Source organism: Leopardus geoffroyi, chromosome A1 (genome assembly GCF_018350155.1).
Source record: "Leopardus geoffroyi isolate Oge1 chromosome A1, O.geoffroyi_Oge1_pat1.0, whole genome shotgun sequence".
Taxonomy (NCBI): domain Eukaryota; kingdom Metazoa; phylum Chordata; class Mammalia; order Carnivora; family Felidae; genus Leopardus; species Leopardus geoffroyi.
In genome coordinates, this window is record NC_059326.1 from 31,393,971 (window position 1) to 31,411,181 (window position 17,211).

Sequence of the window (17,211 nt, forward strand, 5' to 3'; positions counted from 1 at the left end):
CAGGACCTACAATTCAGTTGACATATCTTCAAAAGACAATCCTACTTTCTGAATATGGAAACTTTGGAGATATTTCATGTTGTATCCTTTTAGGTTGCTTCATTCGGAAAGTGGGATCTGCCAAGAGGGAGACTTGTCTGATTCCAAATATTGCCTTTATCACTTGGTCAAATAGGGAAAAAAGATGGTGACTGTGTTCCTAATAGCCTTTTAAAACTGCATGGAATCTCAAATAAACTTTATATTTATGACATAAAAGGAAAGAATGAAAACTCCATATTTATGTAATTGCCCCTTCAAAAGTCTGTCTAGTACTGATCAGTGTATCTGTCTCCTATCTTTTCTTAATTGATTGTTCTGATGCACTCCTAACAGAAGTACATCCAAAGTGTGTTACTTAGAAATAGATTCAAATTCCATCCTGCTCTCTTGGCTGTCAACTTCATCCAATCACTATTTCAGAACCCTTTAAGACTCTGTGGTAGGTAAACTAATACAGAAGTTGTTCATTCTTTTCTCTGCCAGGATCCCTTCATACTGTACAAAGAAGGCCACTTAAACACAGATGGAGAAACAGATTGAAAGAAAATATTATAATTCCTACTATCCAAATAATCTTCTTATATAAAATAAAAACAGAAGAATAACAATTATAATACTTAAGTTATAGTTTGTTGAAGACAATATGCCTGAGTTAAAATAGACATTTTTTATTAAACTTCTAACCATTTGCAAATGCCATTCTGAGCACACACTGTATAAATTTTAACTATCTTGTAGAGTACATAGCTAACATGCACAATTAGATCAGCATGCATGCATACACATCCCCAGAGGTCTACACATTTAAAGACTTGTTAAGAAGTACAAGCCAGTCTTATGCTGAACTCTTTGAGGTTTACATGGATTAACTTTGCACTTCAAAGAAAATGAAGTTTAAACAGCTATCAAGGCCAAATTCTGAAGAATGGTAAAAGTATCTCTAGAAATATCCATCTCTCAGGTTTTTCATCTCTTTATTATCACAAACGTTTTTACTTTGTTGTATTTATTATGAGTTAGGTTATGAATATTAAATGTTTTATTTGATGGTAAGTATGTAGCATGACATGTATAATAACAACAATATTTATGGATAGAATCCATGGTCATGAAATGTTTGATGTTGGTTTATTGTAGGCTTTCACCTTACTTCTGATATATCTGTTTAATTTTTGTAGTGGCTCTATTGACATATAATTCACATGCCATTAAAATTCTCCCCTTAAAGTGAATAATGAAACAGTTTTCAGTTGATTCATACAGTCATGCAGTCATCACAATTATCTAGTTTTAGGACATATTCATCAACCCATAAGGAAAACCAATATTCACTAATTGATCCCCATTTGCCCTCCTACCAGGACCTCAAGACCAGTAGGCTTCTTTGAAATTCTTTGGATTTGCCTATTCTGATATCTCACTTAAAAAGAATCCATATAATATGTGGTCTTTTGTGACTGACTTCTCTCACTGAGCATGTTTTCAAGGTTCATTCATACTGAAGCACATATCAATACTTCATTCCTTTATATGGTGAATAGTATTTCATTGTATGGATAAACCACATTTTGCTTATCCATTCATCTACTAATGGGCATTTGAGTTGTTCACAACTTTTAGCTATTATGGATAGTGTTGCTGTGAACATTGGTGTGCATGTTCACTTGTGTAGATGTATGTTTTTAATTCTCTTGGGTATATATCCAGGAGTGGAATTGCTAGATCATATGATAACTGCATACTTAACATTTTGAGGAACTGCCAAATTGTTTTCCAAAGCAGTTGCACTACTTTATGATCCCATCAGCAATGTATATATGTTCCAGTTTTTTCACAGCCTCTACAACACTTATGATTGTCAGCCTTTTTAGTTTAGTCATGCTTCTGGGTGCAGAGTGATATCTCATTTGGATATTGATTTGCATTTCTCTAGTGACTAATGACATTGACCATTTCCATACGCTTATTGACCATTTGTATACTTTCTTTGAAGAAATATCTATCGGGGCGCCTGGGTGGCTCAGTCAGTTAAGTATCCGACTTCGGCTCAGGTCATAATCTTGTGGTTCCTGGGTTTAAGCCCCTAGTTGGGCTTTGTGCTGACAGCACAGAGATTGGAGCCTGCTTTCGGATTCTGTGTCTCCCTCTCTCTCTCTGCCCCTCCCCTGCTCATGCTTTCTCTCTCTCTTTCTCTCTCTCTCTCTCTCTCTCTCAAAAATAAATAAACATTAAAAAAAATTAGATATTTTTTTTAATTTTTGAGAGAGAGAGAGAGAATGCACACATGCGCATGAGTGGGGGAGGGGGAGAGAGAAAGGGAGAGAGAGAATCCCATGCAGGCTCCATGCTGTCAGCACAAAGCCCAACGCAGGCTCTTGAGCTGAAATCAAGAGTCAGACACTCAAGGGACAGAGCCACCCAGGTGTCCAAGAAATGTCTATTTATATCTATTAGCTATTTTCTAAATTGGGTTATTTGTCTTTTTATTGTTGAATTCTAAGAATTCTTTCTATATAATGGATAAAAATCCCTTTCCATATATATGATTTGCAAACATTTTATCTCATTATTTGGACTGACTCTTTATGGTTTTGATGATGTTCTGGGAGGCACAAATGAATTTTTAAGATTTTAATGAAGTCCAATTTATCTTTCCCTCACCCCCTCTCTCTCTTCCTTTTTTTTTCTTCATTTTTGCTTTTGGCGTCTTAACGAATTCAAGTTCATCAAGTTTTATTTCTATTTTTTCTTGTACAAGCTTTATAATTTTTGCACTTACACCTTTGCTTCTATGATACATTTGTAGTTAATTTTTGTGTATGATATATTGCAGAAGTTCAACTTCATTCTTCTGTGTGTCAATATCCAGTTTTCCAAGTACTGACTGTTAGATAGTAAAATTTAATATTAATACATTATACATTATAATATTATAAGGTACACATTTTAATATAACTTGTCTTAATCCTGCCACCATTGCCTTCCCTCAGAAAGTTATTTTTTTAAACACTATATCTTTATACTTTAAAGTGTCTGCTATCTTTCCATATAGTTAAAAATGTAAACAAATGCCTTACTTTTCCCTACAAGACCCTAAATGACCCATTAGAACTATCCATCTCCCTTCATGACTTTTGTAATTGCAGTTATCTACTCTAGAATCCTAATCCTTTTATGTCCAGAGCTTCCCACAAATTAGTTCTCCCCTCCAAAACATATTTTTCTCTATCCATATCCATGTTCATTTTTTCTGTCACCAATTTTATGTACTAAAAAGGAAATTCAACCAATAATTTTATTTGCTTCAGAAAAAAATTCTAATTGTATTATGGCTGTGCTAATGATTAGAAATAATGATCTTTATAAGAGGAACATATAATGTACCTAAAAGTATTTTTAATATTTAAATATATCCATAAAAGTATTTTTACTTTTTTTCAATCCCAGATAAAAAGTTTGTTGTATATGAGGACTTTCCAGAAAATTCCTAAGACTAGAGGGATTGATTTTCCTAGGATACTTAGATAGATAGATGATAGATAGATAGATAGATAGATAGATAGATTATAGATAGGAACTTCCATCTATTTTTTTCCCTTTTGGATATAAATACAGAATGTTATTACTTTTGATGTTGTGAACTGAATAAACATTTCTCTGAGTGATATTTCTTACTTTGTTTTTTGGTAGAGTTTAAAGAATAACCTATTTTTATAATTGCTGCCTTAATCTTGTAGACATAGTCATGACATGTAGATTACTATTTCAGTGAGGATGCTGAACTTTTTAATTATTTTGGAAAAGTGTAATACTTTATTTGAATGATTTCAGAATATGGTATAGTTATGATGGATTTATTAATATAATATATACATTTTTATCAACTGTAACCCCATTGTTAGTACAGATCCTCTAATCCTGTTCTAAGATTTCTATATACTTTCTAGTGTTGACTTTCTCATGGTCATTTTGGTCATTTGGTCCAAGTTCCAGGTGTCCTTCTCAACCTCACCACACTCGCCATATTTGTTACCTTTACTGTACATCCTATTTTTTTTCATTTATTAATTTTTTAAAAATTTACATCCAAGTTAGTTAACATATAGTGCAATAATGATTTCAGGAGTAGAATCCAATGATTCGTCAACTACATATAACATCCAGCACCCATCCCAACAAGTATCCTCCTTAATGCTTCCTGCCCAGTTAGCACATTCCCCCCACCTAAAACCCCTCCAGCAATCCTCAGTTTGTTCTCTGTATTTAAGAGTGTCTTATGGTTTGTCCCCCTCCCTCTTTTTGCATTATTTTGCTTCCTTTCCCTTATGTTATCTGTTTTGTATCTTAAATTCCACATATAAGTGAAGTCATATGATATTTGTCTTTCTCTGACTAATTTCCCTTAGCATACTACACTCTAGTTCCATCCACATTGTTGCTAATGGCAAGATTTCATTCTTTTTGATCACTGAGTAATATTCCATTATATATATAATACACACACACACACACACACACACACACACACACACACACCACATCTTCTTTATCCATTCATCTGTCAATGGACATTTGGGGTCTTTCTATACTTTGGCTATTGTCGATAGTGCTGCTATAAACATTGGGGTGAATATGCCTCTTGGAAACAGCACTCCTGTATCTTTTGGATGAATACCTAGTCGTATAATTGCTGGGTTGTATGGTAGTTCTATTTTTAATTTTTTGAAGAACCTCCATACTGTTTTCAGAGTGGCTGCACCAGTTTGCATTCCCATCAGCAGTGGAAAAGAGATCCTCTTTCTCTGAATCCTCTCCAACATCTGTTGTTGCCTGAGTTGTTAATGTAAGCCATTCTGACATGTGTGAGGTCGTATCTCATTATGGTTTTGATTTGTATTTCCCTGATGAGGAGTGATGTTGAGCATTTTTTCATGTGTCTGTTAGTCATCTGGATGTCTTCTTTAGAAAAGTGTCTATTTATGTCTTTTGCCCATTTCTTCACTGGATTATTTGTTGTCTTGGGGAGTGTTGAGTTTGATGATTCTTTATAGGTTTTGGATACTAACCCTTTATCTGATACATCATTTGAAAATATCTTTTCCCATTCCATTGGTTGTCTTTTAGTTTTGCTGACTGTTTCCTTCACTGTGCAGAAGTTTTTTATCTTGATGAGGTCCCAATAGTTCATTTTGCTTTTGTTTTCCTAGCCTCATGGGACATGTCAAGTAAGAAGTTTCTGTGGCTGAGGTCAAAGAGGTTTTTGCCTGCTTTATCCTCTAGCATTTTGATGGCTTCCTGTCTTACATTTAGGTCTTTCATCCATTTTGAGTTTATTTTTGTGTATGGTGTAAGAAAGTGGTCCAGGTTTATTCTTCTGCATGTCACTGTCCAGTTTTCCCAATATTATTTGCTGAAAAGACTGTCTTTATTTCATTGGATATTCTTTCCTGATTTGTCAAAGATTATTTGGTCATACATTTGTGGGTCCGTTTCTTGGTTCTCTATTCTGTATATGATCTATGTATCTGTTTTTGTGCCAGTACCATACTGTCTTGATGACTAGAGCTTTATAGTACAGCTTGAAGTTCAGAATTCTGATGCCTCCAGCTTTGGTTTTCCTTTTCAGGATTGCTTTGTTCAGGGTCTTTTCTGATTCCATACAAATTTTAGTCCACTGACATTGAGTGAGTACTGAAAGATATAAATTTAGTACCATTGTGTTTCCTGTAGAGTTGGAGTTTCTGGTGATGTTCTCTGGTCCATTCTAGTCTTTGTTGCTTTTGGTCTTTTTTGTTTTGTTTCATCTTTCCTCTACTCAGAGAGTCCCCCTTAAAATTTCTTGCAGGGCTGACTTAGTGGTCATGAACTCCTTTAGTTTTTGTTCGTCTGGGAAACTCTTTATCTCCCCTTCTATTTTCAACAACAGCCTTGCTGGGTAAAGAAGTTTGGGCTGCATATTTTTCCAATTCAGTGCTTTGAATATAACCTGCCACTCCTTTCTGGCCTGTTGTTTCTATGGATAGGTCTGCTGTGAACCTGATCTATCCTCTTTTGATAAGTTAAGGACATTTTTTCCCTTGCTGTTTCAATGATTCTTTCCTTGTCTGTGTATTTTGTGAATTTGACTATGATATGCCTTGTTGATGGTCAGTTTTTGTTGTATCTAATGGGACTTCTCTGTGCTTCTTGGATTTTGATGTCTGTGTCTTTCCCCAGATTAGGAAAGTTTTCCACTATGATTTGCTCACATAACCCTTCTACCCCTTTTTCTCTCTCTTCATCTTCTGGGACTCTTATGATTCTGATGCAGTTCCTTTTTAATAAGTCACTGAGTTCTCGAATTCTTATATAGTGCTCTTTTGTTCTTTTAGTTTCCCTCTTTTTTTCTGCTTCATTATTTCCATAATTTTGTCATCTATATTGCTGATTGTCTTCTCTGCTTCCTCCATCCTTGCCATTGTGGCATCAATCGAGATTGGATCTTGGTTGTAGCAGTTTTAATTTCATCCTTAGTAGATTTTACTTCTTTTGTCTCCACAGAAAGTATCTGTACATCCTATTAATCCAGATAAATTACTCCACCATTTAGCCCTTGGTCTTACAGTGCTATTTACATCAGGCATTGAAAAGGTAAAAGGTGCAGCAAAGAAAACAACTGAAAATTGAATATTTATCTTTTTTTTCTTAGGCTATAAACCATTTAGTTTTGTTTGTGCTCTATGTTACTAAATTTCCTCTTCCCTTTTTGCCTCTCTCTCTCTCTCTCTCTCGTATATACCTGCCAGAACTCCGAAACCAAAACAAGATAATGAAAATTAAAATACAACATTCCCATCTTGTAATAGAAAAAAAATCATCTCTCTTACCCTACTTTTCCAGATTTGGGATTCTCTTTGCATATTGAAAGCAAAACAAATCAAAACAAAATGACAGCTTATTGTGTGTCCCCTAAGCAATGGGAGATATGCTTAAGTTCTCATTCTTTCCCCACAATTTCTGCAACGGAAAGAGAAAACTATAGAGTGGTTGGTGACCTTCCCTTTAAAAGATACATATGTTATAGTTAATTAACTTTTTGAAATAAAAGTGTATTTTTCCATTATCAAAATTGCACTTTGACATTTTTCCTTAAACAACGAAAAGCTTGTACTCAGCTCTATGATCAGTTTTGTACTTATTGACCAGAGACTAAGATAATTTCTATATTTGTATCTGGATAATAGTTCACTTCTGCCTTATGTCTGCTCCAACTTGAATTTTCAAATCTTCACATTAGGAACAAGAGAAAAACTTTCTTGCATGAATAAGTTTATGACAAAGTTATCTAGAATACATAATAATATCGTACTCTCTCAAATGTTCATACTGATAAAGACCACCACTATCTTGAAAATGTAAATTCATAGGAACCAAGGGATGATCTAATGTGAGAAATTGGAAATGGTCTAGTAAACATGGAGATCAATCTTTCTCTCTACACTGACCCAGTGGGAAGATTTTAACTCCATGTACATCCAAAGTAGGAATTCTTAACTCCACATTCTCAAATGGATTCAGTTAACTTGCCATCCTACTGCTAGCATATGCAAATCTTAATCTTATGGCCATTATTTTCTGAGATAAGGGAACAAAGCTTTCAACATTTTTCAAATTATGGAATTAACTTTACAATGATTCAAAAACATTAAAAAGATTAAGCTCCACTTGTCTGAGAAAGTAAGTCTCGCTACCAGGGGATAGAATGGAGAAATTCTCTTTAGGAGCAAAATGTATTCAGAATGCAAGTAAGAAAACTCAAAATTGGAACTTTTGTTTATTATTAGAATATATCGATTTTATTTTTTCCTCTTGGGATACATTTTAGTGAATTGGCAGATTGGTTTTGTAAAAAAAACTATGTGAGTTGGCTTACAATGATAGTTATTTATAAAATGAAGGAATCATTTGTATTGACATAATTATGTGACAGTTGGTACCAATTTCAACTAAATCAATGACACTATTCAAACACAGGGTGGATGAACACATATGAGTTGAGTAGTTTTCTACTTTGGAAGACAGTTACACTAAATGATCTCCAAGGCTCACTCTTACTCTGAGATGCTTAAACCCCGGAAATGTAAATGAGCATTAAGGGGAACTCTTACAAGCGATATGTTTCATATTATTTTCTTCAAAAGTTTTCAGTAAGACAAACAGTCCTTATTCAAGATAAATGAACAGATAAATAAATAGCTAACAAAATTAATCTTTTGTCATTTTAAATTTATGGTTTCTTCATTAAGTAGTCACACAGAGTCACTGGCAAAAGTCCTAAAATGACAACCATATTAAACATGAACCCTTAAAATACTTCTAAATATTGAATTCATGTTTAGAAATGGATATGTTCACAGTGAATATTTTCAAAATTAATAAGCAAATACTCTGAATTTTTTAAAGGCTTTTTGGTGTTCTAAACTGTTGCAAACTTTTTATTGATTCCATGCCCCTAGTTTTTTGCCTGAGTCCATCCATTATTCAATGTGGATATCCTTGCTGCCTCTCCATAGAGGATCTTATCATTTCTTCCAGTTCAAGACTTTTGTTCTCTTCACTAACCATCTCTGAGGGATTTTTATCTTTAATTCCCAAATCCTTTGCTTCTTCATCTTCTAATTAATCTGCAATTCTTTCTCTTTAAGTCAACACCCTGTCTTTTCCACTTTCCTTTATGTTTTCCTTATTCCACCTTTCCTACATTTTTGTATTTCTCTTAGATCTATAATTAAAATAACTTCTGAAATCGCATCACCCAAAAAAGGCTTCTCTATCAAAATGAATAAATGTTGATGATTCCCCACTAATATGTTTCTCTTTTGATTTAACACCCCATTAAACTTATCTCTTATCATTCCACATAATTAAACTTTGTGCTAAGCAAGCTATATCATGCTACCCTGTTGCAATATTAAAGAAGTCTTATTCACCTTCTACCTGAAAACTATCTTTACACACTTGCCCAGTGGGTTTCTCCTATTATAAGCAAAACTTATCTAGTTATTTATGACATTTTTCGTATAATCTGGTTTAAGGCCAGTTCACTAATAATACATAAAACCCAATTCTTTTAGGGTCAGGCGGGAATTTTCAAAACAATACAGACATTTTCGTGTCCTAACCTTAGCGTGTCCTTGAATGTAGTATGTCAACTATTGTTCACCTTCAAAAAGAGTAGAATTAAACTATTCTGTTCTTCATCTATGATATATATTTTTAATGATACATTGTGTGACGCAATTGGGTATTTTATTGGTCACACTCTATTATCGACTTATATTTAGTTTCCTGTTAACTAAATCTGTTTTACTTAGGTTCTAAGAAGATTTTTTGATGTTCTGAATCTCTTATCTAAACTATTTATTATTCCTTCCACTCAGGTTTCAGTGATGTACAAATATTATGAGCATTTATTTTATATCTTTCTAGAGTTGCTAAAATGTTGAATATGCAGGGGTAATAACCAAGTACTATAGCACACATCAAAACTTTCATTCAGAAAAAAAAAAGACTCTCATTCAGGTCAGCAATTTTCAATTTTTTAAAAATCATGAAACAGTAAAAGCTACATTTTATATTGTGACCCAGAGTATATGAGTTATTTAAATATTTATGTATACTTAATTTCAGTTAAGCTTAATAATTTCTTTTCTATTATGAATTAACCACTATAATATTTTCTGTTCTATTTTGTTTTACTGTTTAATTTTATATAAATTACTAGTTTTCGTTCATACTATTAGCCATCACAATATGACAAAAGACCCTTAAGTTTCATTTATTCCTGGTCATTTGTATATGTATCACCTAGGATTCTATTGGTTTAGCTTGAGCTTAGCTGGGCTTGATTCAAAGTCTATATTGGGTCCAGTCTGCTCCACATGTCTCTGACCCTTAGATCAGTGGGCTATAATATATATATTACATATATATATATATATTACATATTATATATATATATTACATAATATATATATTACATTGTAATATATATATTATATATATAATATATAATATAATATATATTACATAATATATATATTACATTGGAAAAGTGGAATGACCTAAGCATAGTCTTCTCATAGCAACGTCAGAAACATAAAAGGCAAGTCCAAATGCATGAACCATGTTTCATGCTTCTGCTTGTCTTTTATCTGTTAACCATTGAGCAAAAGTCACATAGTTGAGGCTAAAATCTAGAGCCACCATGTGACTAAGTCCAACATCATGGAGAGAAGTATATTCCCACTATGGAGGTGTCATAGAAGAAATATAGACAGAAGGAACATATATAGAAGAAATATATCATCTCTATCAAACACTTTCACAATCCAACTAAGGAATGTGACCATGGCTCCAAGCTGATATTGAGCCGTTGATCAAAACTCTTAGAATACAATCATTAATCAAATACTAATCCACTTGACCATTTTTGTATTTAAATCATAGTATTTCACTGACATGAAGCAATATGTTATGTTATTTCTTTTGAGTTCCAGATTCTCAAAATTTGTCATATTTCTTTGAGATAGCAACACGACCATAAAGTGGAAACTAGGTCATCCTGACATATAATAAGGTAAATATTTTATAACTTAATAATCAATGTATCCTCATCTAGTTATTTATAAACTCTTATTTTAATTATTCATTCTATAATTATGTTCAGAAATAATATTAGACATTTGAGACTATACCTTTACAGCAATGTGATATTTAAATTAAATATCATTTTTTCCAAAAAGATAATTATTGAATGCCCAATCAAAAGTGTCTCTTTGTTAACTTTCTCAATAATATGATGTTTGTCTTTTATAACACAAATTATAGTTTATAATATATATATGTATATATAATGTAGTAATATTTAGGTTGAAATAAGGTATTATATTTGCTCATTTCACCTTTATATTATAAATTACTAATACACAGCCTAGAATTTAGGAAGTGCCCAATAAATGAGTAATAATTCAGCTTCCATCTTGAAATTTGCTACACTCATACATTTCTAATAATCTACTATGATTAACTTTTCTCCAAATATCTCAAAGGTCTCTGCCAGTGGTTCAGTAACCTTTATAAAATGTATTATTTTATACCTATGATAGATATATGGACTAGACAAATTGAATTAATTTACAATTATTCTCTTAAAAATTTTACTCACCCATATTTTGTCCCCAATAGTGAAGTCATGTCTTCTTCAGCTGAAAATAAGTTATGACAGAATTAAATAGGGATTTAATAAGAGTTTTATTTGTTGAAAGTTGAGGAAACTATTTAGCACAGCCTGTAAGCCTACCGGAAAATTTTGACAGAGTATTGTCAAATTTTGATCAAGATGTCATTGTATATATACACAATATTTATAATATATATTATATACATAAATATAACATAAACAAATTTATGATCACATAAACAGTTAAAATTTAGTGTGATAATTTCTGTTGAAGAGATTTTGCTAAATTGATTTGAGAGCACTGTGTACAGAAAATTTCGTACAGTCTGGATAGTTTGGGAGGATTGTTTTACTGTTATTTATTGAATCTAGTTCAAGAGGAATGTGTAGGGATTTTCAAAAGAAAAGAAAAGCAGGAAATTCTAGGAAGAATCATAGGTACAAGGGTTGATGGTAATCAGAGACCAGCTATAAATGGAGTTATTGACATGTCCTTTAAGATAAGAATTTATGTAAGTATATTGGTGTAAGATAGTGATGTGAAACAAGGCAAGGCAGAGGGCAGACTATGAAGTAGCTTTATACTGAAGAGTTTAGAATGTGGCCTGCAGAAAATGTAAATTAAAAGTATTAAATTTTTTTTAACGTTTATTCATTTTTGAGAAGGGGTGACACAGCACGAGTTAGGGAGGGGCAGAGAGAGAGGGAGACACAGAATCTGAAGCAGGCTCCAGGCTCTGAGCTGCCAGCACAGAGGCTGATGTGGGGTTCGAACACACAAACCATGATATCATAACCTGAGCTGAAGTTGGACACTCAGCTGACTGAGCCACCCAGCTTCCCTTAAAAGTATTTTTTGTAATCTGGAAAGTAACGTGATCAGTTTTGCTTCTTTGAAAAAGTACCTTGGTCATAGTGGGGGAAAGTTGTTTAGAGTCAAAGATAAGACAGATGGTTTCCGAAACGATTCAGGTGGAATATTTGGATACAAAGTAAACAGTGTAAGTAAATATAAAAAGAGGAGACTGGGTTTCAGAGATGTTTCTAATATATAACTGATGTCAAGAGGAGAAAGAAGTGGATGATTAATTAAACTTAATTGATTTGATACCAACAAGCACAACAAATAAGAAGGGAGAGGAAAAAGGGAGAAAATATTTTTTTGAATAGTATGTTTTATATGCTTAGGGAAATAGAATGCAATATATATTTAGGGAAATGCAATATATATTTAGGGAAATAGAATCCATTAGTTACTGCAAAAATAGATGCTCAACTAGAGGAGAAGGAAATGAGTATACAAATGTAAGCTTGGGAATATCTTAAGAGGAAACAAAATAGATGAGATAACCTAAGGAAACCAATATTTCCTTCCAAGTGGTATGAAATAAAAAAAGAAAAAGCCAGAAAAGCAAGAATTACTATGGGATAAAGTATAGAAAGACATATTTAAAAAGGAAACGTTTTAAGCTGTAGGGAATTATTTACAGTCTCAAAATCTGTACAGATATCACATAGCATGAGGATTAAAATAGCAGCTTTTTAGATTTAAACATGAGGTCCTTGGCGATTTCAGCATGAACATTGTCAGTAGGGTGGTAAGGTAACAAATCATAGTTTACAAGTGAGTGAGCATTGTGGAAGTTTACTACTTTGCAAAAAGTCCAATGTGTAGGGAAAAGCATGGAATGGTAGAAGCTACTCTAACTTCTATTTGTGCAAGTTATTTATGGAGCCAGTGGAGATGGAAATAACAGAAGTAGGGTTAACCAACAGGATAATGTCTGAATAAAGTTAGAGTTTAAATTAATCTGTATTTGTAAAGCCTGTATTTGAAGTTAAAATGATCTTTTTTTTTTCCAGAATGAAAGGTAGTATTATAGTAGTCTGAGTAAGTTTAGACTTGAATAGAATTGATATCTGATGACTACTATTTTCTCAGTTACTTGAGCAAGATATATTTTATTAAAAAAATATGGCAGTAGGGAAAACTGATTAAGCATGTTTGGGATTGCAATACCAGAGTATAAAATGGCAAAGAACAAATAAGGATTGTTAAAAATCTTGGCCTTTGGAGGGCCTCACGAGTTAAGTAATATTCTTGCTGGATATTTCCCCTTTGGTATTATATCTTTATTTATCACCACTTTAGTATTTATCCCAGTAACACTGAATCCGTTTATGTATTTGCTCCAACTAGGCAAGCTAGTTAAGTTTTTATATTCTCCTACAATGATGGTCTTCCCTACTCCCACTTATTCTTTTCTAAATGCTTTCTTGAGACCACTTCTATTTCTTTAAAATGCATATATTTTTCTTGATCCACACTGTTATTAAGTTAATAACATCCTCTCTCTCTTCCTCTCTCTGTCTCTCTCTGTCTCTCTGTCTCTCTGTCTCTCTGTCTCTCTCTCTCTTTCTCTCTCTCCCTCCCTCCCTCTCCTCAGGTCTGATGTTTTGAAATAGGGAATACCATCCTACTGCCACATTTGAAGCCTGAGTTCATTTATGCAGCTTCTAAGGTCATATTTACCTGCCTGTGTTATTAATATCAGGTGTACTAATTACTTCCACAACCGGAGTTGGCAAGGATTGTTCATTTTAGTCTCAATTTTTCTCTTATGTGAAGTATTGCCCCCTCAATCTTTTCCTATTTTTCCCGGATGATACTTTCTGTCTGCCTTAATGTCTTGTGTTGGAATACATGTAAGCTTTTTTCTCTACCATCATTTACATTTTATTTAACACTGCTTCTTATTCAGACAACCATGATTCTAGGCAAAGTTATACATCTTCATGAAAATCTTTCCATCATTCTAATTTTTTTTAACTCATGGTCTAGAGATGCAAATCATAGTCACTGACATGACAGTCAGTTGTTCATTTTATGGGTATCCCATACTCATCAAAACTCTCAGGAACATTAGGTAGAATCAACACTTGTACTCTTGAGTTTATCATTTTTTCAAAGACATTTTCAGTGTTCCTAAAGTGTATTTAAAGCAGTTTATTGTAAAGCACAAACGAAAATTGTAAAGCACATTGTCCATACTTCTTCATCTAGTTGAAATCCACTCGTTCCCTTGCCTAAACAATTTTTATCAGTGCCCCCTCTTGATTAAAAAATCTTACTCCTCCTTGACTCCTTAAAACTACTGCACATAAGCGGTGCCTGGGTGGCTCAGAGTCCTTTAAGCTTCTGACTTCAGCTCAGGTCATGATCTCATGGTTCCTGGGTTCAGGCCCCGCATCAGGCTCTGTGCTGACAGCTCAGAGCCTGAAGCCTGATTCGGAATCTGTGCCCCCTTCTCTCTGTGCCCCTCCCCCACTCATGCTCTGTCTCTCTCTCAAAAACAAACATTAAAAAAAATTAACAAAAAAACCTACTGCACATTCTGTAGTACATAGTCACTATTAAAATACATTTCATCCTTAAACTATTTTCTGAGCAACCATTTCATATTTTTGCTCTGATAAAATAATTTTTTCTTCCTTAAGGATGTTGATTCACACCCAGTAGCCTGGTTGATGTTTTCTTCTCCATATCCCTCCTAAGAAGTAAGTGTCCTCCCTTCTCTCCATTTCAAATTTGATGGAGGTACTAATGGAGGAAGAATACAATGTCATCTTCCTCCATTAATACCTCCACCAAATTTGAAACTCACACAAAGATACTATGCCACCCCAAAACTATTTTGTTGCAAATAACTACAGACTCATACAATCTCTCAGTTCCTGGGATTTCTTTCCTCCAATGATCATATCCCCATACCCCATTTCAGTTGCTCTCTCATGGTCATATCTTGCTTTCCTTTATATCTATACACCATCATGATTTTCTATTGTTAGACAAATCTTTTGTATGGACCCTTCAGTGCAATTATACTGCTCACTTGGTAAAATCCCAGACCTGACTTAATTTGACTCATTGAGCATTCTGTTTCTGCCACTAGCAAGCTAAGTCTTGAAGGAGAGAAATACAAAATCATAATGTTCGGAATGTCATTTCAAATTAATGGTCACTAACCTACAAATGGGTCCTTAGTGCTGAGAAACAATCATACTATATTTCTCTATGCCAATAGGTCTCCCCAAAATCAGGATATGCATTATTTTTTTTTTTAATTTTTTTAATGTTTATTTATTTTTGAGACAGAGACAGAGCATGAGCAGGGGAGGGGCAGAGAGAGAGAGAGAGAGGGAGACACAGAATCCGAAGCAGGCTCCAGGCTCCGAGCTGTCAGCCCAGAGCCCGACGCGGGGCTCGAACTCACGGACCGCGAGATCGTGACCTGAGCCGAAGTCAGACGCTTAACCAACCCAGCCACCCAGGCGCCCCAGGATATGCATTATTGATGTTTTCCTTCTCTATCAAACCTTCAGCATATGAATATGCATCTTTATTCTCTGTTGAATGAGAAAATAGATACAATTAGAAGAGAAGTCTATAAGCTCTTACTATCCTGTTTACAAAATCAACAGCATTAATGTTCATGTTCTCTGGTTTCTGTGTTACTACAAACCATTTCAGACTGTACTGCTATTGACACTAACTCCTCACCTCCAGTGGTGTTCTCAGATATACCACTCCAAAATCTATCCCCTTTCAATCTTACCTCATGAATATTTTCCTTTCTCCAATCTATTACTTCACTGACATATTTTCCTTTCTCTCATGCATTATTTTCATTGACATAAAACCACTATAATTACCCACATTAGCCTTCCCTTCTAAAACTTTTTCAGTTTCTACTTCATTATTTTGCTCTTTTATAGCAGAAATTCTCAGAAGTGTTTGAGTCCTCCAACAACCAAGTGCAAAAACAGAATTGGAATTGCAGGTATTTATTTGGGAAAGTGCCTGAGAATGATATATAGTGACAGAGAAGGAGTCTGCAACAAGGGTCTTAGATAATGATGTTTGTATGCCTGCTGTGAAAGACGGGAGGGAAGAAAAATTTCTGTGGGAAGAATCTTAGAACTCACGACAGTTCTAAGATTTTGGCCTGAATGATAAAGATTCCTACATCAAAACTGCTTATTAGAGAAATCTGGATTCAGCAGCAAATGTGTTAGTTTTAGTAACATTGCTGTGCTCAGTCATTGAATGAGAGATGCTGTGCTCCCATTCTCAGTGGGAGAAGCCTGGAGGAAGTATGGTCTGGTTTGAACTTCAAGGTAGAGTAAAAGCTTCAGCAACTGGAGCCTGCCAATCACCTATGGCACCTTTAGTAGATTGTCTTAAAGGGGTATCTGAGATGCCACAATATCTAATATCTTACTTTTCCAGGAGGAATATTCATTGACCAATCCCACGTGAGGATTCCAACGAAATGGAAGACTGTAAAAGTTACAATGCCAACCACCAGAAGCAGAAACCCACAGACTTCAGCCCACTGTGTCTCCTATGAGTTTGAGGTGGCCAATGAAGACAACACACAAGGTACTGGTTGGAATAATGCTTTACACACAGAAAGGAGAAAAGACACAGCAAGATCAGGGTCTGTACTCATGAGGGTTTCCCATAGAGGCTCCCTCCCAAAAGCCCTCCCACCCTAAATAAGGCATAGGGTGATGGACACTCACACCCTTCAAATGCTTCAAGTGAAGGCCACTTTCCCTTCCCAGGATGGGGCAGAGGGTGGTGGGTGGAAGAAGGCAGATATACTGGAATAGCTGGCCAAGTGCCATATTATGATGTTCACATTAAAGAAATACAAAGAATTTCCCAGAGTACTCAGAACAAGGGGAAGTTTACTCCCAATAAGAAATAATCCAGGGCCAAGAAGCTGTTCAGCACCTGCCTTCCATATAGGGGAAGGTTCCAGGCCCACTGCATTTATTGGACATTCCTGAAGACATAAAAGAGGTCATGCCATGGCTGATTCTCCAACATTATTCTGGTTGTATTGTGATAATTATTGCTGTTCTTGTAAAAAATGATGCAA